The 25,707-nt window shown below is 38.1% G+C and overlaps 1 protein-coding gene across 4 annotated transcripts in view; it reads left to right on the top strand.

Annotated features, from left to right (window-relative positions):
• The first annotated feature begins 7,523 nt into the window (after nucleotides 1-7,523).
• Nucleotides 7,524-25,707, top strand: part of LOC145664449 (DNA topoisomerase 2-binding protein 1-A-like) — a 1,008,895-nt gene continuing 990,711 nt past the window's right edge. For 3 of the 4 annotated variants that reach the window (XM_081731136.1, XM_081731137.1, XM_081731134.1), the window contains exon 1: nucleotides 19,567-19,720. The gene's annotated coding sequence lies outside the window, so the exon portion shown is untranslated. Of the gene's footprint in view, nucleotides 7,552-19,566; nucleotides 19,721-25,707 lie in introns of those variants that run through there. The other variant, XM_081731135.1, reaches the window with a different exon arrangement.

Below are 25,707 nucleotides of genomic sequence, written 5' to 3'. Positions count from 1 at the left end.
TGGTCCATGACTGTGCAGAAGTAGGTACATTCGGTTCGGCGATTCATGTGCCTGGCAACCATGAATTAACTATGTAGGGGTGAGAAGCAAGGTTTTGACGCTCGCACTATAATTGTTGTTTGTAAACAATCTTCCATCCTAGAGTGAACGGACAATAACACAAATATCCGGATGTAAACGAAATTTCGTCTGAGTTAATTTTAGCTGAAGACGAAAAATTGTGGAACAAAATACGCAAACTCATCCTCCTTATCTGGAACAAGGAAGAATTGCCACAAGAGTAGAAAGAATCAATCATTGTTCCAATCCACAAGGAAGACGACAAAACTGACTGTAATAATTATCGAGGCATCCCTCTTCTGTCAACATGCTCTAAAATCCTTTCAAACATTCTATTAGCAAGATTGACTCCATAGGCAGATGAAATTATTGGGGATTATCAGTGCGGATTTAGACGAAATCGATCAACTATCGACCAAATATGTACCATTCGCCAAATACTCGAAAAAAGTGGGAATACAATACCCCGGTACATCAACTATTTATTGATTTTAGAAAGGCTTACGACTTGGTTAGGAGAGAAACATTGTACAACGTTATTACAGAATTTGGAATACCGAAAAAGCTAATTAGATTAATGAAGGCATGTTTAAATGAATCCCAAAGTAAAGTGCGGGTAGGAAATATTTTGTCCACGAGCTTTCACGTCGAGAATGGCCTGAAACCAGGAGATGCATTGTCGCCAACATTATTCAACTTTGTCCTGGAATACGCTATAAGGAAAATCAAAGGTAGTAAACCAGGGCCTAGAGTTCAACGGTGTTCACCACGTTATGGCGTATGCTAATGAAGTAAATTTAATAGAACTATAGAAAGAAATGCAGAGGTCTTATTAAACGCTTGCATGGACATGGGTTTAGAAGTAAATGCAGAGAAAACTAAAACATGGAAGTGCGTCGGGACCGTAATACGGTAAATTATGAATGCGTTAAAATTTTAAATAATACTTTTGATAAAGTGGATAGTTTCAAATATCTAGGATCAATATTAACAAACGAAAATCATGTTCACGAAGAAATTAAATGTTGACTAAAAACAGGGAACTCGTGTTATTATTCAGTTCAAAATCTCTTGTCGTCGCGAATTCTGTCGATGAATTTGAAGCTTAAAATATATAAAACAATAATCATACCTGTTGTTCTGTATGGTTTCGAAACATGGTCACTTACTCTGAGGGAGGAATATAGACTGAAAATATTTGAGAACAAGCTCCTGAGACGAATATTCTGACCCAAGAGGAACGGGAATGGGGAATGGCGACCATGTTTCGAAACCATACAGAACAATAGGCATGATTATCGTTTTATACATTTTAAGCTTCAAATTCATCGACAGAATTCGCGACAACAAGAGATTTTGAACTGAATAATAACACGAGTTCCCTGTTTTTAGTTAACATTTAATTTCTTCGTGAATATGATTTTCGTTTGTTAATATTGATCCTAGATATTTGAAACTATCCACTTTATTTGAATGATATTTGAAACTTTACGAGGAACTACATAATTTATACGGTTTACCAAACATTGTTAGGGTCATCAAGTCTAGGAGTCTTAGGTGGGCAGGTCATGTAGCTAGGATGGAAGAAAATAAAAACGCTTTCAAAGTCTTGACTGGAAGACCAATCGGAAAACGACCATGAGGAAGACCAAGGCGCAGATGGGAGAACAATATTAAGATAGATCTCGCAGAGATAGGAATACAAAGTAGAAACTGGATGCAGTTAGCTAAGGATAAAAGTCAGTGGAGAGCTTTTGTGAACGCGGCATTGAACATCCGGGTTCCATAGGCCATAGTTAGTTAGCCTACGAAGCATGAGTAGATGTCTAGGCTGATACTACCAATAGATGAAATGCGCATTTACTGAAAAGATAGGTTCTACTGACATTTTATACTGTATATACTCTTCGTATGCTAGGGCCTAGGCGAGATAAGATTTCACGTTAGGTTACGTCATGCACAGTCGCACGCCTTCATTTTCATTAAAAGTGGAAAAGCCAAGAGAAACCAAATTCATCTCACTTTCCTTTGTGGCAGTCGGACACACATCATCACACTTATATGCAAAACGCAGTTTTCAAATCGAATTATTGGGAGAGGGGGACAATGTTGGGAGGGGGACATGTCTGCCCATTTCTACGGAATTTGTGCCCGTACCTACAGCTGAGACAACTTTCCAGCATGAGGAGGGGGCCATATCCTCCTCTGGCATTTATTGCAATTTGTGCCCAAGTAGCGGAAGTGGAATTAATACATATTAATGAGACTACTAAACGCACTACAGCACGAAGTTCAGTTTGAAATGCTACAGAATACGATTCTTGTTTTTTTAAATGGAAAAGCCAAGAGAAATCAATTTCATTTTACATTCCTTTGTGGCAGTCGGACGCACTTCATCACACTTATCCCAAAAAGCACTTTTCACGGCAGATTATTGGGGGAACAGTACCCCGGTCCAAGATTGGGGGACATATCCCTCTCGTCCCCTCGGGATTTGCGCCAGTGTCTTCGTGACTGATTACAGCAGAACATGTTGCGTTATTTGTTACTTAAAAATAGTGACGCGGCGTGACACTTTGACGATTGTTACTGGTTGCTAATACTACAAGTAACTCTAGTTTCTCAATAATAGAAAATCTAGTACTCACTTTTTCTTTCAGAGTATCAACCATTTCAAACTGTAGGCATTGGCAAAGGGGTCAAATCCCACTTCATTTACTCTTGACCTTTTTGAACAATGTGACTCTTCAGGTTCTTTCATTTTTTTACAAAATATTATTGAAACTGTCTCTCAATGATCTTAGACATTCTTCAAACTCAACTGTTTTCTTTCTGCAGTGACCTATATCATGAACTTTCTTTTGTAAGATATTGAACAAGATTTCTTATATTGATGCTATAACAGAAAACAGTTCAAGTAAAAAATTGAAGTCAAAACTTTGAAATGTTTGATAAAATTTTGCTACACAAACTCTGGTTTGAGAATCTTATTCGTCCGTTTTATCCATCATGGATTTAAAGACTCCTAACAGTTCATCTTTAAAGACATACAACACATCATTTACCCCAAGATTCGTATATACACTACCCTACTTCTATAGTTCCATACCCTGTGTTTAAGACTGTTGGGATACTTTTGTTGACTAAATAATCCAGAGCATTTGTTCTTTTTGAAGACTTCGAGGAAGAAGAAGCAAGTCCCAACACAATTAAAAAAAAAAAAAAAAAAAAAACAACTTATACCCTTTTCCAGTAGCGTAATTTGAAGCTTCAATGCCCCCGCAACCTAGTTATGCGCCCCTAGTTTCGATATATTTTGCGACCCTGGAGCTCGTGCGGCCCTCCTCCGCCACGAGGGTTGCGGGGATGCTATTTACGCCTGTGCCCTTTTGTATAATCAACGGACTTTTCTAAAACTAAATTAAGTCTATGGGTATAAGAAGGAAAATATAATTAACAAGAGGCTGCAGTTCCCTACCTCACCAACCATAACTGGAGTTTCATCGTATGTTTGAGCAACAAGTTTTCCGTATTGAAAATTAGTCAGACAGTCAAACTGCGGCACGATGAAGACGATTGCACAGTTCTTTTTCAACACATTAAACTGCATCAAAGTGCAAATTCAAGTAGTAGGCTAGCGGCTAGAGTTGGAAATTTGTTGCATCGAAAGTTTTCTATACTAAATTAAAAACAAATTCAAATTAATATAAATCCCAATTAATAATAATTACTCGAATTGGAAGGAGCGCGGGCAACACCTCTGCTTCGCTCTAATTATTACTATTCCCCCTTGCTCTTGAAACAGTTCCCATATAGTGCAATGTGTTTCATCGATAGGCATTTCTATATATTTAATGACACTTCAGGGACTGACAATATCTTTGCTCCTTCAGGCATAAGATAACTATCTAAATTTATATATACCGCTTAAACAGAAATAAAATCTCAATTAAAAAAAAATGCCCGTAAGCTCAAATTAACATTCAATGGGAAACTTTATTTTCAACCAAAGTAAACCTATATTAAATTTTTGTTAGAATATCATATGGAATATATTCTTCTTGTTCACTGTTGCTGTATTATTCAAATTTAAAGATAACGTATTAACATACAAAAGTCGTGTAAAAATGATAGATTAACATATAAATAATGCACTGGAACATCAGCCTCACAGTAGCACGTGGTAAATGCTATTAGTATGAAAAACCTGCTACTTATATTTGTCCGAAATCGTATGCTGTTAAGACAGTGAAATAACCTTATGAATACTGAAATTACAGCCAAGTTTCTATCCTTAGAATGGGGAAGCAAACGAAATAGTATAGTAGAGTTACGGCCCGCTCGATCCTCTACAGCGAGAGGAGAGCGAATAGACTCCTAAGCGGGCGGTGAGTAGAATATACATGTTGATGATATTCTAGATTCTCCGTGTTTTGACAGGGAACGTTCCTATTTTTTCCTGTTCCACTCAGCCGAACGGTAACATAAGGGCTATTCCGAAAGTCCAAATACGAGCTCGCAGGATGCTTGTGGCTAGCACGCTAAAAGGTGCTTCTGGAGTGAACGAACGCTATCGGGGTTCGCGTTACCTCTGAAATCTGCGGTATCAACAACAGTATGCTCCTATTTGGTGTTGGCATGTTGCATTCGTTCACAATGTAAATGAAGCATAGGCCATCCAAACTTTTTTTTTTTTTTAAAAAAAGAAACAAAACAAAAAGGAAAATGTAAACATATTCCCATGTCGATAATGAAATTTGAAGATATATGAAAACAACGAAAAACTGTAATATTTTTACCGTTACCGCCGGTAACAGCGGTAATATGCAGTACACGTACCTGCTTAAAAATGTCAAATAGCCTAAACCTTTGCTTATTGCAGACAAGACACTCCAAAAGTAAAATTCTCACTGACAATTACGAGTTACTTCTGATATACTTGGAAAGCGATGTCTTTGGTGTAATGTTAAAATGGAAGTAGCACGGTGAAGTGATAGTTATTTTATATTTCAACCATGTATTGTATGCAGGTTTCAGTTCTGATGTACTAATACGTTGCAGCTAACATTGAGAGTAGAGGATTAGGTGCGGTACTGGTGATTACGAAGCGGCCATGTTGGGCACTTAATGGCGGCACTAGCTGTTCAGAGGAGAAACGGCGGAGACCGCCTTATTATCGCCATAGCGGTTAAATTGTGGTATTAGTGTAGTTTCGTGACGGTACCATTTCACCCGCCGAATGTTTGGCGGCAAACCGCCGCGGTTAACGGTCTATCCGACTAAGTCTTGCACATAGGGAAGTAGCCGACCCAGCGGCTAAGTCGTCGTTTTCGCGACCGCGGCACAAAGGCTCTCATTTTCTTCGACAGTGAGTCGGATCTGTATACGGCCCTGCCGCGACATCGCGTCTTTGCCGACATAGAGTCGGCAAAGGGTCGAAACAGAGTTGGGCAAGCGTCGGAGTCGTGGCTACCTGCCATCTCTGATCCGAGCCGGCAAAAAGATGTTTTTTCTGTACATAGTCGTGTATGATCCGCCGCGTGCGGGTGCCGACTCCCTACCGACGGCCCGCCAACGTCGACGGTAGCCCTCCAGCTTTTTGACCACGATTTCCCCATGGGGACTCGCGTGCCTAAAGTTTGATTAAGTATTTGCCTGTGAAATCCGCCCAGCGTCCACCTGTTGCGGATCCAGGGGGCGATCGGGGCGAACGCCTCTCCCACGAAGAGGAAACTTTCATATTTTATATACAGATAAAACCCATTCCAGAGTTTGGAGCTCTTAAAAGTAGCTCTAAGTAGCAATGTTACAACCCACCGCCGCCCAGAAGTCCATCCTGGATCCGCCCCTGGCGCCCACTATTATTAATTACGACACATATTTGTAAAATGCATATATTTTAATAGAAGTTTAGTAATAACAAATCTTAAAAAAATAATATGATTTATTGATTGAGATTGAGAGAGGTAGTATAGAGTTAGAAATTCTCTTTTATAAGCATTACATGAAGAAAACTAATTTATTACAATTATATATAACAAGAATGGTAACTAGGAGGTTGATAGATTCTTCTGCACACCTTGACTGAATTGTCTACGGTTTTTATAGTATTTTCATTTCACGGAACTGGAATTGTTTTTGTTTTCACTTTTCTAAATTCGTCCGTGTTACCTACAAACATGTTGTTAGTTCTATTTAAAAATGTTTTCACTCTGCTATATTGTTCTAGAAACTTAGAGTTGATCCGTTAACTGTGTACTTCTATATTATTATTTTTAAACCTCAAAATGAGGAATGTCTTAATCCTCGGCTCAAAAAAATGTCTGTCATCTGTTCTTATGAACTAGTGACTTTTTAAACCTCAAAATAAAACACTAAAGGGTGTGAACACATGGGATGGAAAAAAAACACTGACATGCGAAGAAGGTCCATGTGAAAATGCAGAAGGCTGCAAACTGGAATGCCGTGGAGTAGTACTGGTTGCATATTGTACTGGAGCACTAGGAGCAAGGCTGGCTGCGTCGCTCTGAAACTGGAAGTCTCTGGAGGCATGGCTGTTTGCATCTCTCAGGAACAGGAATTCTTTGGAGGCATTGCTGGCTGCATTTCTCAGGAACAGGAAGTCTCTGTAGACAGGGCTGTTTGTATCACTCAGGAACAGGAATTCTTTGGAGGCATGCTGGCTGCATTTCTCGGGAACAAGAAGTCTCTGTAGACAGGGCTGTTTGCATCTCTCAGGAACAGGAAGTAGGACGTAAATGAAAGGAACTCAAAAAACATAAAAGTACGCTTGTGCATGAGTATCTCTGTTAGGTTGTAGGCAAGGCTGTTTATATTCAAATTTCATTATGTGAAAAGAAGGGGAAAAGATGAAAAGAAAGGTGAAAAGAAAAATAATGAGAAGACATGTCTGATACCATGTATGCACCACAAAATTACTGTTGACAAAGGTCACGGGTGAAAAAAATGTAATCGGTGACAGACAGAAAATAGTGCAAATTGTTTGTAGGAGGCAATAATTATTGCAAATAAAAATTAAGGAGAAAGCCGTGATTGAAACCAATCGGGAGTCGAAGGCAGGAATTCGAGGAACGAAGGACAACACGATAGACTACAAGGAGGAAAAGGGATGGAAGTAGGAGTGAATTATTATTATTATTATTATTATTATTATTATTATTATTATTATTATTATTATTATTATGTTAGTACCTATAATCTGGTGTAGTTCTTTTGTTGTGGTCCTCAACAGAAACAAAATATTTTGGTAGAAGAGTAACGGGATGAAGAGGCTATTTTGTCCACTAGCCAAAGTAGGTCACACTGCATCATAGAGAATTCAAGGTAAATGACCTGTGCGAAAGTGTTTTCTTGGTGATTTGTACCGTAATTGTGTGCGAGTAGAAGGAAGGTTCAAGGGTGAAAGTTTAGTGTTTCTGTGAGTAGGACATAAACAGGATGTTATTATGACCGTCCGGAAGAAGAAATTTGGTAAGTATTACCTAGAAATTCTTTTGTTGTTGTTGTTGTGGAAAATAAAGTAAACACCTAAATTTAAAGATAAACAGTATGTTACGCTGAATTAGTGGGTGATTATGATGTATCGAGGGCAAAGGGGTCGTAGGAAAGGAAAGGACATAGTGGCGGAGTTAGTAGTCGTTGGAGTGGGTCACGACGTAACCGTATATTTGAATCGAAAGAAACGGAATTTAGTCGCTTTGTATTAAGATGCTATGAAAATGGTAAAGGGTGGATGTGTCTTTTCTTATATAAATAATGTCTATTGAGCGTGAGTTGTATGGAAATATTCAACAGATTTCATTCGTGTATCCTAAGGTGTGCACAAATGTTTAAACAGAACCAACTGTTTAAAATTAAGATACAAGAAGGAAATAAGTGAATATAAACAAGTACTTTTCCTTGCATGCTTAGGAAAAGGTGTGCTGAGTACATTCAGCGTCGCTATTGTCTATGTGGCGGGTTACGTACTGGAAGGGAAGAAAGGGGAAAAGGGATAAGAGGTTAAGGTGGTATGTCGGGCAGTTAACCAATGCCTCAATATGAAATCAGAATTTGGGAGGTGAGATATGAATGCATTGTAGGGCCGAAAATGATTGCACGGGAGAAAGATTTGTGTGAAGTCTGTTGCCTACCTAACAGGGGATTTGAAAATAAAGTTCCTTTTGAAATATGAGTCCATGGCAGAACGAGAGACAAAGTCGGAAGTTTTGCCAGCTTAAAACTTTAATTAGACGATTTCAAAAAACGTTTATATATCATTTCGAACTCTGAATTAGGTGTTGTTGGTGGTACGTAATGTTTCAAACGAGTCTTTCCTGTAAGGGTGGGTTTACCCTCTATGTCAACGAGGACTTCGTTTGGAGAAACAGTTGATATGAGCGTATAAGGTCCTTTATAAATTCTGGACAGTGGTTTACAAGTACCAGGCTGAGAGGATGTGTCCAAAATCATAACTTGAGAGTCCGGTAGGAACTCTGTGGGCGGTTTGCTTGATTCGACTTTTTTCTTGAAGTCAAGAAATGCTTGGTGCTTCCTATATTCAACTAAATCCCTCATGTCTTTTAGTGCCAAAAGGCGATCCTGTAAATCTAGATGTTCTTTCTCAACATGCAGCAAGTTATCTATGGGTAGGCGAGGAGGTACTCCATATTACAATTCATGAGATGAGACACCTAAAGATGTTAATGGAGTCTTGTTAAGTGCGGAAGTGGCGTGAGGCAAATATTTTGGCCAGAGTTTTTGGTTAGATTGACACAGAAATTTAAGACTGGTTTGCAATGTGCCCAGACGTTGTTCAACTTTTCCTAGTGTGAAATGCTGATATGGTAATCCATACTTAACTGTAATGTTGAGTGATTTGAGAAAGCTCAGGGATAAAGTGAAAGTGTGGCTTGACTGACGGTCCGTATAAATACAGGAAAGAACACCAAAGGGAATGATTATTTGGTTCGTAATGAAGGAGATGAAATTGTCAGTATTTGGGGTAGTGATGGGTTGTGTAATGGTAAAGCCTGTGCAATGTTCGGTTGCGGCATAGAAATATTGGTATTGCTCTGGGTCACTGGCTATGAATTTCCCTGCTAAGTCCAAGCTATAAACCGAAAATAGGGGAGCTTGGGGAAAACGTTGTATGTTGGGGTTGTTGGGCAAATAATTGCGTTTGAAAATTGCACACTGTTTGCAAGATTTGAGTTCACTCGCTAACCAAGATTTCAAGCGTGGTACGTAATATTTATAACGTATCATCCAGTAAAGTTTGTTAAAGCCTACATGAGTAAGTTCTCCGTGGTATTCCTGAAATAAAGCAGGTTTTAGTGCGTCCGGAATACAGACAAGCAAACGGGTTTGCGAGGCACGATACATTTTTCTGTACAAGATGTTGTTCTTAAGAACGTACTGTTTTGTGAGACGTTGAAAGGCCGGGTCTGATTCATTTTTGGTGTTTAGAGTCGTAATAATTTTGCCAAAAAAACGGTCCTGAAGCTGGAGATTTGGTAGGTCAGTGTTATCACCTATTGTAGTTAGAACAGTAGGAGGAGTGTCCTCCAAGGATGGGTGGGTCTGGTCAGTATCAGTCGTATTGGTAAAGAGGACGGCATCGGGAGTGTCATCCTGTTCTAAGGCAATGGCGTCTGGTGAGACGTCCAGAGGAAAACGGCTAAGTAGGTCGGCAACTGCGTTAGACTGACTTTTTACGTGTTTGATTGTAAAAGTGAAAGTGTTGATATAAGTGATCCACCGGAGAATTTTTGCGTTTGGGATAACAGTTTTCCTAATAGCGAGGAGGGAAATGTTATCAGTGATCAAAGTAAAATGTTTTCCCAGAAGGTATTTTTCTAATTTCTTAAGCGAAAAGAAAATTGCGTACAATTCCTGATGAAAAATTGGGAGTGGGTTGACAGTTTTTGGATGCCTGGAAGAAACATAACAGACGGGCTGAATGACATTAGAGCTAAGGTCTTTTTGTAACAATACGGCGCCAACGCCTAGGGCTGAGGAATCGCACATTAAAATATGTTCTCTGTTCTTTGTTGAGTACAAAGCAAGAACTGGTGGGGAAGTGAGGAGGTGCTTCATCTGGTCGAAGGCACGGTCTCTTTCAGGTGTCCATATCAATTTGCGATTTCCATTCGAAATAGCTTCATAAAGTGGGGCTAATATGAGAGAAATGTGATGGAAAAATTTCCTAAAGTAATTAGCCGAAGCTAATCAACTTTTTAACCCTTTGATGGTGGTCGGTTTGGGTGCATTGGCGAGGGCAGCGGTTTTCTCGGGATCAGGTTTGACTGTATGATTTTCCACAATATGACCTAAGCATTTAATCCGTCTAGCGCCAAATACTGATTTGTTGATATTGAACAGCAAGGAATGTTTTGCAGCTGTATGAAAAAATGCGCGTAAAACTGTCATCATGTGATCAAAAGAATCAGCATGGATATACATGTCATCTACGAACGAAGTGATGTTATTGGTATATAAATCCCGAAAGATAGTTTGCAATACCTGTTGTAATAAAATAGATGAATTTTTGAAACCCTGTGGAATTGAAGTGAGTTGCATATGATTGAAGGGCAAAGAGAGGCCCTTTAAACTAAAGGCTGTTGCAGGGCGATCATCAGGATGAAGGGATAACTGATGAAAAGAGGAATGGAGATCGAAACTCGAAAAAAAAGTGGAATCACTAAGCGAATCTATAACGTCCTGTATGTCCTCTAATGGAGAAGCTAGAGTACGGCATTTCCCATTCAAAACCCTCAAATTAAATACGGCCCTAAGAGATTCAGAATTTGGTTTTAGAACAAAGAGGATGTTGTTTTTATAGGGGGAATCCGATTTTTCAAAAATCCCTTGGTTCAAAAGTTGTATAACTAACTCTCTCGCTTTGGGGCGTAATTTGTGTGGAATGACAAAAGAGTTACACTGAAATGGAATTTTGTCTTCTAAATCTAATGTTGCCACAAAAGAATCTATCTTGGTAAAATGGCCACTTGCCCATTGAAATAAAAAGGCATATTCGGAGAGTAATTCCCGCATTTGAGCTTGTTGATTCTCATTCATGTCTGGAGACAGCTTAAATTTACTAATATCTATGAGATGACCAATTTCTTTAAGACGCTTTTCTTTGTTGCGTGCCGCATCTTCGTCTGTAGGAAAATATATTTGCCTAACAGTCAGGATATTGTGGTTATTGTCTTGTTGGGAAAAGAGAGAACCTATAACTACCGGATTATGAGCCTGAATTGTTTGCTTTTTGTTTGTGAGATTAGCTAACGGGAGAACAAGGTTTTGTGTGGAAACTACAGTATGTGCCATATAACATTTACTTAAATTCCGAGAAATCGGTGTATGTAGGCGAAACTGTGCATCAGGGAAATAACCATTAGTAGCAAGTGGAACGAATCTAACAGAATGAGGGGGAATAACAGTAGTGCGCCGCGCAAAAAATACAACCTGAGGTTTGGAGTGTTTTTGAAAGAAATGCGAGATGTTAATACTAACTGGGTTTTTATCTTTTACAGTGTGTGGCATTTTTCCAAAATGTTTCAAGGACAAAGTGCCTTGTGAGTAATCCAAAATTGATTGGTGATCTTGCAAAAAACGTGATGAAAGAAGGGGTGGGAAATTTTTGAAGGGAACTAACCGAAAAAGAATGGAGTAATTACGACCATTAAAGTTAATTTTGAGAATAGTAGCGCGATTCAATTGGACGGGTTTGTCTGACAAACCGTGAAGAAGGGACGGGAGATGGAAAGTATGCGCATTCGGTTCCAATAGTTCAAATGGAAATAATCCTACGTCTGCACCACTATCGAGGCAAAAAAGTAATTCTTTGTTTGCGTGAGTGCCCTGTATATACGGAGGATTTCCCTTAAACTGCAAGGGAAGGGTATGGTATTCCTGGCTAGTTGCTGTGGGGAGCGAAGATTGGGTGGTTAACGCGCGGTGAGATGACTCCAGCGCTAATTTTGGCCGTTTTTTGAATTCTTAGGCGTGTTTTGTGTGGTCCCAGGGGCAGAAGGAGGGAACGAAGGTGTGGGATATTGGAAAAAAGGATGATAAAACGGGTAGGGAGGAATAGGTATTTGGGTAGATTGTGTGGTAAAAACATTCTGGGATGGAGGTTGTTTGTTCTGACTAGAGCGCCACTGTTTCTTGGGGTTCTTCCGTTTGGTAATGTTTGTGGAGTTATGAGAAGTATGGGAAGGGGTTGAAGAAACGTGTTGGCAACATTGATGTTGCTGTGGGACACAGTTAGTGCAGGAGGGTGTACTGGGATTGGTGGTATGGGAATGTGGGAGGGAAGTGGAGTGCATAGCGCAAGGTGCACATGAGGTAGAGGTGGAAGCAGTGGAATGAAAATGGGAAGGAGTCGGTGAAGAGCAGTGTTGATAGGAGGTTGTGAGAGAATTGGTGGGATGGGAATGTGGGAGGGAGCGGAGTGCATAGTACAAGGTGCACATGAGGTAGAGGTGGAAGCAGCGGAATGAAAAGGTGGAGGAGTCGGCGAAGAACGGTGTTGATAGGTTGTGAGAGAATTGGTGGGATGGGAATGTGGGAGGGGAGCGGAGTGCATAGTGCAAGGTGCACATGAGGTAGAGGTGGAAGCAGCGGAATGAAAAGGTGGAGGAATCGGCGAAGAATGGTGTTGATAGGTTGTGAGAGAATTGGTGGAATGGGAATGTGGGAGGAAGGAAGAGGAAGGTGAGTGAGTTGGGTTCGGGGAAGAAGGTCGGGATGGTTTGGAGGAGTAGAAGCGGTTATGAGGACTTGGAGAACGGGAACGGGAGGGAGCAAAATGGACAGATGCGGATTGGGAATTTGAAAGAGTATTAACATGGAGACGGAGTTGAGATATTTGATCTGTTAGTTCGGAAATAGCCTGCGCTGTGGTATCGATCGCGATTGTGGAATGTGTCTTTGTTTCGTTTTCCCGTTTGTGAACAAGGTGGTTGGTCCGTTCCAGCAAGGTTACTTCATCTAAGAGGGTGGGATAATCTCAAATTGTGCGCGTTCCAAACCAACGAATATATTCAGGTAACATACTAGAAACACATTCTAACAAAAATTCCTGAAAGTCTAGCTGAGTATAAGCTTGGTCTGCTAAATGCTTTTTGGAAAAGACATAATGAGAGAGAGGTTCGTTGGGGAACTGAACGCGTGAACGGTATTGGTGAATACGGGAACGGGGGACCTGATCTTGACCAAACTGACGTAAGAGAGGTAGTATAGAGTTAGAAATTCTCTTTTATAGGCATTACATGAAGAAAACTAATTTATTACAATTATATATAACAAAGTGCATATAAGATAAACCATTACCAAAAGAGCTTATTAAATGAATGATATTAACAAGATAATTGAAGGGTTCACATTCTCGTTTTACATGTCAGGACTGTCTATGTGTATTTTTCACCAGAGTCACTAACAGAGCTCTTTACGAGCGTACTTACAGTGTCTTAACGTCCATTGCCATCAGAAACTGCACTACTCCTTCCCAATGTCACTTTTCGACGAAGCAAGAATGGTAACTAGGAGGTTGATAGATTCTTCTGCACACCTTGACTGAATTGTCTACGGTTTTATTAGTACTTTCATTTCACGGAACTGGAATTGTTTTTGTTTTCACTTTTCTAAATTCGTCCGTGTTACCTACAAACATGTTAGTTCTATTTAAAAATGTTTTCACTCTGCTATATTGTTCTAGAAACTTAGAGTTGATCCGTTAACTGTGTACTTCTATATTATTATTTTTAAACCTCAAAATGATGAATGTCTTAGTAATAAGAATAACTCGTCCCATCGACATCACATTCGTTCCGTTTATGGCTTTTTTGTGTGTTATTTATAAATGAGGTTAAGGCGAAGTTTCTTCCTGAGTACAAAGGCAGTCGATGGGAACGATTTGAACGTGGCAAGGATATGAAACTAAATATACATATAGATCCTTTTTATAGCGGTTTCCGTGATCATAACACAAAATTTGCGATTCAGTTTTTGTTAACAGGTATACAATTATAATTTGATTTTTCGTGTTTCCCGCTGTCTTACTCTTTCCAAAAATTTTGCTGATATTTGTATAGTGTGAAGAAATAGCATTACAGTTGGAAGGGGAATGCACAACCCAATTAGTGTTGTGTCGATCATGAACGATTCGATCATTATGAACGTATCATGGCGTGAATCAAATGAATTATGATTCTTGCCAGAAATGAATCGATTCTTCCAATGAATCATTTGTACTTTTCACTGAATTGCTTGCCGTGATCGAAATGAATTGAGAATCAGCTTGTGTGAGAGAATTGGTAGGGTTGCTTCCTGCAAATGCGCTTGCAGTTCACGGGGATTGGTAAAAGAAAGAAAACCGTATGCTCCCTTTTTCTTCCTGCTTTCGTAGATGCATGCGTTTTTTTTTTTCTTCCTGCGTGGTAGGGTTGCTTCTGGGAAGAGAGGAAGCCGCGTTGTTGGCAGCAGATTACTTTCAAAATAAACTTTTCTGTTGTTTTCTTCTCGTCGTGAAGTACTGACAGTGTTACTCAATTAGATGTAATACGATTTCATAGTTAGTTTCAGCATACTCTTGATGATCACTTATCTATATTATCAAGATACTGTACGTACATTGGATAAAGCTATTACCATCACTTTCAACTGCACTAGCCAAAAAGGTCAATTTTAATGTTTCATTATCAGCTCAAAGTATTATATTATATTCAATCTAAATACAATATTTATACAGAAAAAGTGCACTGTAAACTATTTGTACTGTACATAATGGATTTCACAAATGTATATAAATGCATAGAAAAACGAGCGCAGATTCTTTCTGGGAAGACAATGCATTGCATCTTTCAGTAGAAACATTTGTCCACATGCAACAGAGCTTAGTGGCAAGGGTGCCGATTCTGGGGGCCCGGACCCCCTGAATGCTCAAATGTATTTTTATGAATATTCAACATTTGGCATAATTTGAATTAGTCTTAAAATCCTTTGGACCCTTGTCTGCAACCAAACGCACCTTAAAGCCCCCCCCCCCCCCGAAGTTACAGAGAAATCGGCGCCCTTGCTTAGTGGTACCTATTTTTCGCTTTACTACTATTGAAATGGAAGTACAGATACAAATGGTTTTCTGAGCTTCCATGTAAACAAGAGGATGTGGGAGACCCGGGATCGATTCCCGGCAAGAGCTCATGTGGTTTGGATTCCATGTTAATCAGTAGGTCCACGTCTCATATAGCTTTGCTGCTGAATGGGACGTTAAGCTCAAAATCAACTCAACTCAAATTTAACTAACTAATGGTTTTCTCTTAAGAATATAGACGAACAGTGATGATTTCAGGGGTAGGCGAGTAGAAAATACCCCGAGGCTAAGAATTATCCCCAGAGGTGGTAAAGCGTTCACCTCTGGTGGATGGGATCCCTGATTTTCTCCTATTTACGCCAAATAGGCTTTATGGTGGACTTAGGGCTCTATATTTTCCCCATATTTAGGGGCGGACTGGCCCACCCTGCTACCCTGCAAATGCAGGGTGGGCCCCCCAAACAGGTTGCTGCCCTCGGCTCGTGTTTTATTTGTATATTACATCGAAGAGCAAATCCGATAGCAACAATTCAATTATTGGAACAGCAGTTACGTGTCGTTTGTCGTGGAAGACAGATATGGTTGTGTCAGTATGGATGGTAGGAGTGATTGTAAGATTACTGTAAAGAAAAAATATAAAAGTGGTGCTAAAAAGCGAGAACACAAACGAAGATGTGATTTACAAAAAGATCTGACCCAAAACAACGTAGGCTATTTGAATCTGTGAAGCGCCAAGAAACAAACGAGCGTGATGTGACTCATTCGAGACGCGTCTCTGGGATGTTAAATTTGAGGGGGACACCAAAGAAAGTGATTTAAATGGTGCTACCTAGCCCAACCTGTTTATCATTTTCGATTCCATTTGCTACTTTTCTGCTTACATTCACGGATCCCCTGAGGTATATCAAGAACTCTGTTATAATCGTTTCACAGCCTGTCGTTAGTTAAATTAGAATAAAATATTGAATATTTTGTATTTCAAAATATTGGGAGGGACGCGTCCCCCTCGACCCCCCGTCAGAGACGCCCGTGCATTCGAGTACTGAAGGACAGTTGCCAGGTATTTTTTGTTTTTCTGTCTAAGGTGTTTATAAATTATAATGTATACACCACGTCTTTGGATGATTTCAGTCAATTGTAGCTTATCTTTTGACTATTTTTACTTGAAATTACACAACTTTAACAGGCGAACACGAAATTAACTGAACTGTTTGCTGCCGCGTAGTGCTTTCAAACGGGTCAGATCAGGCTTTCATGGGTTAGGGGTCGAGTCAAGCCTGCTTGAGACACGGGTCGGGTCACGTCACCTACGCTAGGGTCAGGGCTGCTCTAGCCAGGGGTCGGCTCGGGTCAACTTTCTTATGTGCCGTTTCGGCTAAATCCTTCTAGGGTCGAGAGGGTCGAGGTTAAAATTTTCCTTTGTATTAATATATGGGATACTATTCCATACATATGGGATACTATTCGAAGATGGACTTTTATATGTAATACATATGAAGAATGCCAAGTACATTTTTTACATTTTTATACAGTGGCCCCTCAATTTCAGTTTAGCAGGGTGGGCTCTATGGTTGCCAGTCCGCCCCTGCCCATATTAATATGTACGACAATAAGAAGTTGAAAATAAATTGTTAAGACTTCTCGTATCCCGTGAAAATCTTATGAATTATATTTCAACAAAGTATTTCCTCGAGAACTGAAATTGCAGAAAAAACGTGGAGATTGCAAGTTTTAGTTTTTGCCTCAGGCCTTAATATGAAAACAGGATGCAAAAATAACAACAATGGGAGAAGAGCAACACCATATTATTGAAACTTCATAACAGCACTGAAGCTTAAGAGTTCCCGAGCTACCACGCACTCACCCCAATGCAACGCTAGCGCTGGCCGTGTCATGTGGCAAAGATGATACACGAGGTTGTACTTCCTCACAAGGAATTTATTAAGTTGCGCAGAAAAGAAGTGCAGTAGCCTAACCGATTCATATGATCGAATAATTCCCACTCAATTCATATGATCAAATAATTCATCTGCGCAAAATAGATGCGCGGAAACCTAACTGATTCAATGAGCGAATCATTCCCAACCAATTCACTTGCGCGAAGGGAATGCGCGCTGACAACCAATTCATATGAACGAATTAAATGATCGAATCATTTCAGTGAATCAGAGTAAATGAATCGATTCTTCGAAATGAATCATTTTGCCCATCACTAAACCCAACATATCAGCAACTCAACAAGAAATCCAAGGTGCATGTTTGGACGATGCAGTGATGCCAGTTTTGTAACAGCTAATTTTCCGTCCGAAGCCGTGAAATTTACCGATTAGGCGCAACATTTCCCGCCAACTAAAATAGATACAATTTACAACATCTAGTCATAAATAATTTTGAAAAATGTCACTTTAGATGGCCTATAACGTACAGTTGAACTCATTCTCGTAATATAAAAGCCACTATTTACAATATGAGAAATGTATGATATCACAAAGCTGTTGGCTCAATATTAAAATATATATATATATATATATATATATATATATATATATATATTTTAAAAACAATGTGAACTTTTTTTAACGAACAGCATGCTTTTTTCTATGCTTTGGAAGGGAATGTTATGTTCGGCAAAGAAACACAATACGATTTTCTGGTCTTAACAAGATTTTTGTGTTGCTGCACATTACTTGTTCCTTGAAAAAAAAAAAAAAAAAAAAAGCTGTAGTAATAGACAAAGTATTTTGCTATTGCATTACATTAACTAGATGCTTGAAGTTTTTTGTGTGATACTGAAGTTCACTTTTACTACAAAAGAACTCTACGTTACAACAGCTCATACCTAGTATTGGTATCGATTCCCGACGCGGACTGTAAACCCTATTAAATTGTTGATCCGAAAATCACTCCTTGTTAGATCTCCTAGTTTCATCTCGTTTCTTACTCTCGCTCATCTTAAAAAATAATAGTAATAATAAAATAAATAAAAATAAAAAAATACCGCGAAACAAATGCTGCATTTCTCTCTTTCACTCTAGTTCGAAACAAGACTAAATTTGACACTTCTGCGACACGAAGGAACTATTTCGAAAAGAGGGCTATGCTTCTATGGAAAACAACTTCATTAAGATGTAGGCCTACAACAAATGATAGCAGTGTGAAGTATTGTTTTCTGCTTTGTTTATGGGGTCGCGATGGCTCACTGGTAGAGCGTTCACCTCTGGTACTTGGGGTCTCGGGTTCGATCCCAGCCCCTGCCAAGTGAACTTTGTGGTGGACAAATAGCGTGTGCGTGGGCTTCCTCGGGGTTCTCCCGTTTCCTCCCACTTTCTTCATTCCACCATTTCATTTATTATTCATCATCACCGTCTCCTTTAGCCTAACCGGCATAACCGTGCGACGTAAAACTCAAAGATTTCATTTCATTTTTCTATCTTGTTTATTGATTCATCATTTCAGACATCCTACATATTTTCGTGCTGAAAAGTGGTAAGGATAGGTAGGAAAGGTCTAAGCGCATCTACGGGACATTATCAAAATATTTACTCTCTACAATGGCCCAACGCGGAAAACTTGACTTGCTACATTTTTTGTCTCCCTCTGTTCGCTGTTCCTTTTCTTATATGTATCGAATTGGTTTGAAAATTCCTTTTATTATTCAAACATAGCAGTGACACCTGTTTGTGTGCCAAAACACAGAACCACCAGACAATTGTATTACCTCCTTTTGTTTTGGAAACAATAAACCAATCTCACGTGTGCGAGGGAAAAGGTAGCAACAGCGAAAAGACCAGATATTTACTCATGGTCAGTTCACAGCAAGAGTCCATAGTACCAGACCCTTTTCGTTTAATTTTGTCTTTATCTAGTCGCTTTCTTCTGTCATGTGGTTGCTGGCTATATGACTGCTTAGTTGGTCAACATTGAGATAAGTCAGTGAAGGAATTGTTAAGCAAAAGTAGGAAAAATGAATGAATGATGAAACATACTAGTAAAATTGAGAATGTCAGAATTTCCCGATTTTAGCCTATTTTAAAGAAAACTTCCCGCATTCCCGGCAGTGATCAGGATTTCCCGTTTTACGGGAAATTTCCCGCCAACTGGCATCACTGGCACGATGTCAGTAGTGCATTGAAATTATCACGATAAAACAAAACACAAATACGTTAAAGCACATAATTTTATTATTCTTTATCTATCTTCTTTAGACATTAGTATATTTAAAATAAGAACATTAGCCGTCTTATGCAGAGTCGTTTTGAAGTATGATTAGCGTCATACTAAAGGCATGACTACTGTAGGAAGTATATGTTACTCGAACTCTTTAGTATGGCTCTAATCACTTGTCAGAACGGCTCTGCATAAGGCCCTAGATGTCTATGTGAAGTACTTTTTTTTTTTTTTTTTTTTTTGTTACAACACTTGCGATTTTAGTAAGTTCCAACCCTGTTCCGTGTAAGGCGCGCAATATTATCGTGCGTAATGAACTGTCTGTATATTCTTTACTCTTCTTCCTCTAGTCGGGAAATGTAATGATATTGGTGGAAAATTGGTTTGTTAATGGTGAGTGAAAGAATCACAGAGATAAGATAATTTTCTCATATATTAAAATTTACGTGCTGTCCCATTTTATGAATTGTAAACTTCTCTTAGCAAGATATGGATTCTTACTGCCTTAAATAAGGGAGGAATTGCGTTAATGGGTGCAGATTCACTTTAGGAAGGTTGAGCATAAAACACGAACCAACTTAAAAATATAAATCAGTTCATCCTAGGTGGCCAGTAAAGAACACAAATCTTCCTAAGTGAGGGCAGGACTGCAGTAGGAGGACCAGAGAGGAGCGTCCATGTGGAGCATGCAAACCACCCATGGAGAGTATGCGTATAAATTACATATACACCTACCTTCCACTGGAATTTTCACCAATACTTTCTTTGCCGTGCACTTTCACTGCCAATTTCTCTCTTTGCTTTTCATGTCTTACTTAATCACACTAACATTAATCCATCAACTGATTCTTTTCCCTTGCAGGAGCCGTTGTGGCCCAGTAGTAGAACGGTCACCTCTGCTTTATGTGGTCCTTGGTTCGATTCCATCTCGCACCAAGTGAGCTTTGTGGTGGACAAACACCGTGTGCGTGGGTTTTCCGCCGTTTCCTCCCACTTTCTTCGTTGCACAATTTCATTCATTTCTCATCATCACCATCTCCTTTAGCCTAGCCTGCATAACCGTGGAACGTAAAACTTTAAAAAAATTCATTTTCTTTCTCTCTTTTGTATCATATGTTTTTCGCATTTCTGACATCACAATTGAGTATTTCACACTTTTGCAAAAATTTAATTATCGTGGATTCTTCTTACAATCTAGCAATATGAGGAATTTAAGAAGTCTTTAAAACTCTGTTGTTTTATCCTTTACCACGTCAGGTAATTCAAATTGCTGTTTTCATTTTGGCATTTATTCCGAAGTTGGGCGTTCGATACTTTTCAAGCAAAATGTTTATAAAAGCTATTAAAATTTATAATTTTACAATTCCTACGTTCTTAACTGACTTTAGGGTTCCTTTCATTAGATCGTGAGATAGGGGAAAAGTTTGGTTTGCATATACAACAGAGGTGTCTTGGACGTCCGAACAAAGTTTACTATTTAATTCACACAGTATTGCCGAGCGAGTGAAGGCAGGGTAGAGCCCCGCAGGGCACGTTGCTTTCAGTCTTCATTAAACTCTAATTTATATATATATATATATATATATATATATATATATATATATATATATATATATATATATATACTTACCTTAGTACTTCGGTTCGTAGTGAAAACAATAACTTTTTTCGCTGTCACCTCCTTTGAACACTTCCCACAATTTGTTCTTAGGTTTATTAATTCATACTCTTCACATAGTTTTAGAAGATTTGGCTCGTTATGAACGTATTGCTTCACGACATTTAACAGTCAGTTCACATCCTTTGCATCGTTTTGGTATATTTGCCGCCATGTTGATAATATAAATGCTCGTTAGTTTCCCACTATACAACTATTCTGTTACCTTCCGCCAAGTAGTTCCCTGCGCTCGCTGAATAGTCTCATGTTTGTAAGCGTTAAATATAACAAAGATATTTTTCGAGATCCTTAGATATTATCAAGCACACAAACAATCAAATTATCCATATCTTCCCTGTAAATTTTAAAAATTTGCTCTACACGGACGCCCAACTTTGGCACTTAACCCTTAATTTTCTTTGATATTTGAACACGGCATGTAGTTCGCCATACCTTAACACTCACGCTATCATCACTGCCGGTACGTTACTTCTGACATCCCACTGGAACGATTCCGACACGTTTTGGACACTTTTCGGCAGGGTTGGCTGGTTTAAACCAAGGTAGTTTAAACCAAGGTTTAAACCAGCTGGTTTTTTCAAAAAAACCGACTGGTTTAAACCAAAAAACGAAAATGTTCGTAAAAGTGTAAGTATTTGTAAAATCTTGATGAACACACATTTGTGGGTTATCACGTTTCACTCCCGTATATTATTCGTATTATATTCAGACCTAAATTCCCCAGTCATTACTCAAAAAGATTATACTACAAAAGCAACTTTTTTTAATGTAAGTTTATAAATGTTTGTTTTGTGATTTTTTTATAGTTATTATTGTTATGTAATTGCAATCAAAGAAAAATTCTAAATATTGTTTTGTTTCAATGTTTACTATTGATAAAATACATCGAAATGCCGTACTTTATGTGTGTGTGTGTGTGTGGGGGGGGGGAGGGTCATACAGACCCCACGAGAGGCATTTAGTGAAATGAGAAGTATCTTCGATATCTATTTATGTATAAATGAGTCTGAGCCAAAGTGGACTCAAATAATTCGTATCTTTGTGATATGCAAATTAAGTCGTCGTATTTCTTTAATTTGGACCAATAAAAATCGTTGTTAACTAACTTGAATTAAATTAGTTCTTCTGTACTCCGTAGTACTTTGAAATTCTCCATATGTAATTCAGTATAATGGTTTCACTTGTGCAACTGTTTATCTTTTTGTCCTTCTGAAATTACTCTTGAGAGCTATATTAAGAAGATGTAAAGATCAGTACAACGTATTTTTATCAGGATTCCTTCGTGAGTGAGTCGGCAGACGTATTGCATTTGTGGCCAATTAATCCTGGTTCCGATTTCAAATGGAGGACAATTTCTCTCGGATGTAACTCGAGAAGCAGTTTTTATTCCGTTTTAAGCTTGTGTGACCCCTTCCAGCATAACCCGGCTGTTGCATAATAACATCAAGGCGAAACAAACTTATTTCTGTCCATATATGATATGAATATATAAAGCAAATTATTTAAACTAAATAAACCTGGTTTAAACCAAAAAAAAACCGTTTTTTTTTGTTTTTTTAAAATAAAAACCATGTTTTTTTTTAATAAAAACCATGGTTTTTGCCAACCCTGCTTTTCGGATATATCGATCATTAAGGAGGACTTTTTACAACACTGTCTAGCAGGGTTTCCGTTAGGATTTCAAAATCAGGGGTGTGTTCAAAAATTTAAGGGAGGTGTGGGTGTTCGACTTTTAGAAAACACTATTATTTTTACCTTTCTCATATTATCCTAAAATTCTGCAATAACACAAAAAATGACACCTTTCCAATGCAATCCTAATTTCAACAAAGTAGAAAATGTTGAATTGACCTTCATTTCGTTTTTTGTATCAAAAGATTCAATATATTTCAGCCTAAAAATCTGGAGAACTACATATAGTGTAACTAAATCCAAGCTATCACTTTACTTAGTATGATGTACTTACTCCATATATATATATATATATATATATATATATATATATATATATATATATATATATAAAATTACAAAATCTCGATTTAGGGGAAGTTCAAAAATTTTGTGGCCCTTAATCCAGAAAATCCAATATATTTAATTGAATCAAACAATTTCTTGTACGACCCATATCTAGAGAACTACATATTGTGTAGCCAAACCCAAACTATCACTTAACTCAGTATGATGTGCAGGGTGGATTGATTTAAATCAGTCTGATTTAAATCAAAATTTAAATCACTTGAGTTTTTAAATAAAAATCGTTGATTTAAATCGAATTCCGAAATAAATTAATTTAAAGTGAAAATAAGTAAAATCTCGTTTCTGCTCTGTTATTTCGATTATGGAAGTTAATAATCATAATACAATGAGACTCAAATGTACAGTATAGTATGAAAACAAGTGTCATGTAGAGGATGATTAGAGAAAATCCCGTTTTGAACAGGTAACGGTGCAATCCTGCTTTCTTCTTTTCGTAACATTGGGTTTGGGTTTTAAAATCGTTAACTATTCCAACGGGGAAATAACCATCGACATTTAAGACAAAAATTCTTTTTTGTGCGTGTCTGTCTGTTCCCAGATTATAGGACGTATTTATTATCCATTTACTGAAAGGTGGCTTCTGACAGATAGCTGCACAGGTTATAAACAAAACGAGAGGGAGGATTGTTCGCCAATCGCAGCAGTATTCTTTCACGCTGTTGCTAGGCAACGAAGGTCATTGACCGCGCTGCTGCCGGTAGTTGAAACGACTTGTTAAACGTCTTAAGTTTGTCCCCAGAGCTGCTGTCTCTGTTGCGGAGCCTCTGGCAACAGCGCCTCCAATACTCCACGTGCTTTACCCAACTGTCAGAAGTCACCTTTCAGTAAATCGAGAATAAAGGGATCCTATTCCGTCTCCATTTTTTTATTTTATTTTTTTTTTTATTTTATAACTTCAGGCGAAATTTATGTATTTCATGCCGCAAGCTAGTTCTGAGTTTTTAAAAATAGGCCCCTGCCAAATATCAGTAACTTTTGTGAAAAAAAGTCATTTTGATAAACATTGCTGTGCTTTTTTCTTAATGCTTAACCTTTTAAATTGTTTCACCTATTTTTAGGTGATAGGGTAGAGTCTTCATTATTCGATTAAAAAAGTTCCAATAGGGCTTTTTACTTCGTTTTCTTCAAGACTGGAGGCATTTAAGAACACGTTACATATGTTTCACGCCTTTCTGCGTTGAAGCATAGTGTGTGATGACGTCATAAATTTAAAAAGATATTTTTTGTTATGCGTATTATTATTACTTTTTGGCGTGATATATTTTGCAATCAGAAGACTGAAATTTTGCACACTCGTTCAGTGCACCCCTTAATAATTTTCGGATGTTTTCAGATCTCTGCATGGAAACAGCGGTGTCCAGAGGGGCAAAAATGTTTTTAAAAAATGATATTTTTAACAAAAAGTAGTAGCTTTTTTCGTGAATTTACCGCCTCAGATGGAGATACATGACTGGTACCGTTTGAAAGGCTGTTCTATCCTGAAGAAAATGATGTACGTACTATGCTCCTAGGATAAATAGGGATCTCTCAGGAAACTGTTGCCTGAGATCCTCTTTTATACGGAAATCTGGGGTATTTGGGGTATTATTTTTCGCGGGCTTACTTTTGCGCCTACAAGATTGAAATTTTGCACATTTACTCAGTGCACCCATTTTTCAGATTTGTATTTTTCAGTATTTTTCAGATTTGTTTCAGATCTCTGTCTTAAAACAGGGGAAGAGGTCCAAGAGGTAAAAATTAAAATTTAACAAAGAATTCCTTTTTTCCTGATTTACCCGCCCCAGATACATGATTGAGACATTTGAAGGGTACCGTTTGAAAATTTGTTTTATTATGAAGATTATAATGTACAAATCATGATCCTAGACAAGATTGGCTGGTTTAAACCAAAAAACGAGAAGTGTTCGTAAAAGTGTAAGTGTTCGTAAAATCTTGATGAACACACATTTGTGGGTTATCACGTTTCACTCCCGTATATTATTCGTATTATACTCCGAGCTAAATTCTCCGTTCATTACTCAAAGAGATTATACTACAAAAGATTTTTTTTTTTTATTATATAAGTTTATGAATGTTTCTTTTGTGATTTTTTTTATAGTTTGTTATTATTTTTATGCAATTGCAATCAAAGAAATTCTAAATATTGTTTCGTTTTAATAATGTGTACTGTTGATAAAATACATTGAAATGCCGTATTTTTTTTTTGGGGGGGGGGGTGTATGCAAACCTCACGAGAGGCATTTATTGAAATCAGAAGTATTTTTTGTAACTCTTTATGTATAAATGGGTCAGAGCCAAAGTGGACTCAAAATAATTCGTATCTTTATTCACTTTTCTTACTGATTTGCAAATTAAGTCTTCGTATTTCTTTAACTTGGACTAAATTAGTTCTTCTGTACTCTGCAGTACTTTGAAATTGTCCATATGTAATTCTGTGTAATGGTTTCACTTGTGCAACTGATTATCTTTTTTCCTTCTGAAATGACTCTTGACAGTTATATTAACAAGTTTGTAGAGATTAGTACAACGTTTTTTTTTTTTATTTTTATTTATTTATTATTTATCAGGACTCCTTTGTGAGTGAGTCTGCAGACGTATCGCATTTGTGGCCAATTAGTCCCGGTTCAGAGTTCAAACGGAGGATAATTTCTCTCGGATGTAA

Source organism: Thermobia domestica, chromosome 11, assembly GCF_964235325.1.
Source record: "Thermobia domestica chromosome 11, izTheDome1.hap1.1, whole genome shotgun sequence".
In the NCBI taxonomy this organism is placed as follows: Eukaryota; Metazoa; Arthropoda; class Insecta; order Zygentoma; family Lepismatidae; genus Thermobia; species Thermobia domestica.
This window is presented reverse-complemented; position numbering and strand designations above follow the sequence as displayed.